Genomic DNA, 4,325 nt, shown 5'->3' on the forward strand with positions numbered 1-4,325 from the left:
GTGAGGCCTGACTTTTCATGTTTGTCTTTGAGGTCTACCAGATTTGAAGGCTGACCTCACCCTCTCCTGTTCCTGTACCTATCCATGAGAAATAAATCCTTTCTGTACCCTTTTTCCCCTCAGTGAGTGTTTTCAAGGGAAGGGAGTGTTTAGCTATTTTATAGGAATTACAAGCAGCATGTTTTATTTCCCTCCAGTTTCCTATCTACTTGTGCTGTGATCATGATTGTCAGGCCTGCGGCTGAACTCCTGTGATTGGACTATTTTCACTTGCTGCTTATAAAGTAGAGATTTGACTTTCTAAATTGGCATGTGTGGCATATGGGATGGGACTGTTTTTTTTGTTTTGTTTTTTAAAAGGCTTTTAAACATGTTGGCCATGGCTATTTTGGGGACCTGCTCCTTGAACTTTTTGCTCATAGTTATTGGCCCTGGCAGTTCAAGGGTCCTTCTCAACATCCTATCTGAAGTCTCTGTTGGGTTTCCTCACCTTTGCTTTAGAACTGGCCTTAGCATTTTTGGGCAATTTTCCATGCCCATTTTCTTCCCTCACCTACCTACCCAAACCAACCAACCCCCCCAATTCCTTTCTTCATCAACTTTTTAATCATTTCCTGACCACCATTATGCATAGGACTGGCCTGAGGATTTCTGGAAGAGTGATCCAGATACACTGCAAACTTAATTGACTAACTTTATATGAGAAGTGATGTGAGTGAGCGCTCTCTGTTATGAACACACGCTATTGCTTATGCAGAGGTGGAGTACAGCAGCTTGTTTCCTTCAGCTCTAATAATCAGATTACATATGCTTTGAAATGAAAGCCAGTCTTCATGTGTACTTTTTTCTTTCTCTCTTTCTTTCTTGAAGGCTAGAAACCTACTTTAAAAAATTTCAGAGATTCTCCTTTACATTCCTAGTTCCTCAAATTGGCATTGCCCTGGGCTCTGCCTGCAGCATAGAACTTGCTCTTCTTTTGAAACTCACCTCATTTAAGGCCTGACCAAAGTGCCTGTATTTGTGTTACACTGTTCCTAACTGAACTCAGGGTCCCATTGTGCTAGGCACTGTGTAAACTCAGTCAATGAGAGCGTGTCCCTGCCCTGAGGTATTCTCTCTCTAAATAGTAAGGAGACGAAGGATAAGAGGAAAAACTGTGGCAGAGAAGGGAAAAATGCCCAAGGTCACACAGCAGTTCAGTGTCAGAGCTGGAAACTAAGCTCAGGTCTCCTGACGCCTAGTTCAGTGTCATGTCCATGGGACTCCTCATTGAAATGCAATGGAATTAGATTGGGTACTTAAGGTGCTTCTAAAAAGTGGGGAAAGATTAATACTTTTTTCATGGGTGTTCCCTACATTTATTACCATCCATTTTAGCCACTTCCCCTGCCCCTTTTTTCAATGGTTTTTGTTTTGAATTTGAAACTATTTGTTGTGGTGTTAAGAGGATGATATCGGTCTTTATTTGATGGATTTCAAAGGTGCCCATCACCATGGTACAAAATGCTATTACTGAGGTAGCATGTTACCTGGTCCATTCTACAGGTTTGCTAGTAAGGGAATGCCTGCCAAAAGAAGAGTCTAGTTTACAGATGAGTAGGGGCAAAGTCTGAAGTATTTTTGATGGGTTATGAATGGAGTGCCCATTCCCAGCTGTTGGGTTCATTGTATGCAAAAATGATTAAAATGAAGTTAATTACTGATGATTGTGTTCTGTAATGGCTCTGCAGGTTCAAAGTGGAAGCAGAGGAAACTGGATAGAGATTATTGCAGTTCAGTCTATTGTAGTGGTTCTCAAACTTTTGTACAGGTGACCCCTTTCACATAGCAAGCCTCTGAGTGCGACCTCCCCCCACCCCTTATAACTTAAAAACTCTTAAAATATATTTAACACCATTATAAATGCTGGATGCAAAGTGGGATTTGGGATAGAGGCTGACAACTTGCAACCCCACATGTAATAACCTTGGGACCCCCAGAGGGGTCCCGACCCCCAATTTGAGAACCCCTGGTCTATTGGAGGTTGGAGAGGTGCAAGGCACTCCTTTTCCCCAATGACCTTTGCAGCACTTATTGCTCCTAACAGGTTGGGGAATAAAGGAGTGGGAATTTAACAAAAGCCTTCTTTATGGCAACACAGAAGACCATCACTAGTACTCAGGGTCACTTGAAATAGAGTTGTGTTCGCACTGAAATAACAATTTAAAAAAAAATACTTCTTGACTACAGATAGGGCCTCTGATGCTCTCTTATGTGCCAGATCCTAAGAACTGCTCTGTACCTTGGCTCTCATTACAGCCAAAGGGAATTATAGCACTCCGAACATCTCAAGATTCCATGAAAGTTAGATGTCTCCGGGACTGGCAATATTTATAATGCTCTGCCACATTTATACAGTTTTATTTTAAATAAATGGAAGGTGCAGTCTCTGAGTCTGAATTATTTTCAGATATGGTTATTGGTTAGGTCAGCACCTACATTTAAAAAAAATATTCATATTCAAATGGGAATTTAGCAGTCTGACACTAATAGGTTGTCTACTTGGTAAGTACTGGGTGTGGGTGTGCGGGCGGTGCGTCACTCCAGGATTCAAGGAATTTCCACCTTTTGCTAGTTCCTGATAATGTTATGCCATTTGTGAGAACTCTAAACATACGGGGTGTGCATGTAATCTTTGGGCATTGCACCCATGTAAAACAGAGCAGAACGGAGTTCTGTGACAGTCAATGGGCTTTTTGCCATTGGTGTAATAGTGGTAGTAATTGGCCTATAAAGTGTGTAATTTTATTTATTTTAAATCATAAACTTACTTTCACATAACTTTTTTTTTTTGGAAAAAAGGAGCATCTCTGGATTGGTGAGCATATTACTTGGTAAAGGAAAATTTTCTACGTAATTGGCGCATATGGGAGGATGGTGAAAAGAACATTCTGTTTAAAACAGCATGAAGTGAGCAGGGAGACTCAGACTTTTAGGAAGGAAAAAAAATTCTAGACAACGATTGTCTTCTAAAGATCAACATAATGAAAACATTACTTTGGAGAATCCTTTTTTCAGAGGCTTTGATGTCTAAAGGACTACCTTGTCATAAATGTGTGTCTGTTCCACTTTGTAGAAATAATTTAGGAATTGGATCAGGAACTAGAACCCAGCTCCTTTCCTCCTTTCCTGCCCCCAGTGGTGCCCTAACCACCAGCCTATAGAGAGTCTTCCTCTCCCTCTCCTGCTTGTGGAAAAGCTTCAACAGGTGAGATTTAGACCCACCCCTGTAGCTTGATGGGTAGGGGACTTGAGTTCAAGTCCTTGCTCCAGGGTCTCCTATATCTGAGATGAGTCCCTTAACCACAGGGCTAAAGGTGAAAGGCAGTGCCCCACGACCACTTCTTCCCACCTGTGTTTTATGAATGGCACCTAAATCCCCTTGTGAACTTAGCCTGAAAAATCTAAATGTTTCATTTTGATGATTTCAGTTTGTTTAGACACTTCCATTTTTTTTTTTTTACCCAAACATTTTGTGAATTTGGATCAGTTTTGGCAACTTGTTTTGGGTTTATCTGGATCTGCATTGTTTCGGGAGGGGGGGAAGTTTCAGCTGAAAAGCTTCACCCACTTCTAAGCATCATGCATGACTTATCACTTTCCTATTTTGATCTCTCCATTCAGTTTTTTTGGGTGGTTGGTTCTGACTTGTATTGTGTGCCAGAGTAATCAGTATATAGTACAAAAGGAGCAAACAATGCAAATGAGAAACCAAAATTGAGAAACAGCAATAGTTCTAATGATCACATTTCTATAGTTATAGAAAATGGGTGCATGTCAGGTTTTATAAAGCACACAGTATATTCATATGATGCCCATCTACAGCGCCTCTCATCTCAGAATCTCTGAGCACTTTTATAAATATTTGTAAGCCTCCCCATGCTGCTGAGTAGTAAAGTATTATACCTATTTTACATATGGGGAAACTGAGGCATGGAGAGGTTAAGGACTGTGCCCAACTGAAGAAACAGAGGGCTTGACATTTCCGAAGCTTTGGCACCCTGAAGCAGGGCTGCCAGACATTAGTCATCTTAAATAATACACAAGTGGCATCCCTGTCACACGTCCCCACATTCTTGCTGGGATATCAGGCATCTGGCAGGGGGGCAGGGGCTCCCCTGCAGCTTCTCCTCCTGGCTGCCAGGAGGTTCTGTGGCAGAAGAATTGCAAGCAGTCAAGCTGTTCTTCCTTTGCTCTCACTGCTTACCTTGCTGTGGTACCTTTCTGTAGAGCAGTTGGGAGGAGAAGACAGTGGTGGCAGAAGATGGTTCAGGCTCTGTCCGGCT

At 41.8% G+C, this 4,325-nt stretch overlaps 1 protein-coding gene across 7 annotated transcripts in view; it reads left to right on the plus strand.

Moving 5' to 3' along the window:
* IQSEC1 (IQ motif and Sec7 domain ArfGEF 1) overlaps positions 1 to 4,325 on the plus strand; it is a 695,881-nt gene that overhangs the window by 16,359 nt on the left and 675,197 nt on the right. The gene's annotated exons all lie outside the window — the stretch shown is intronic.

Source organism: Natator depressus, chromosome 7 (assembly GCF_965152275.1).
Source record: "Natator depressus isolate rNatDep1 chromosome 7, rNatDep2.hap1, whole genome shotgun sequence".
Lineage (NCBI taxonomy): Eukaryota > Metazoa > Chordata > Testudines > Cheloniidae > Natator > Natator depressus.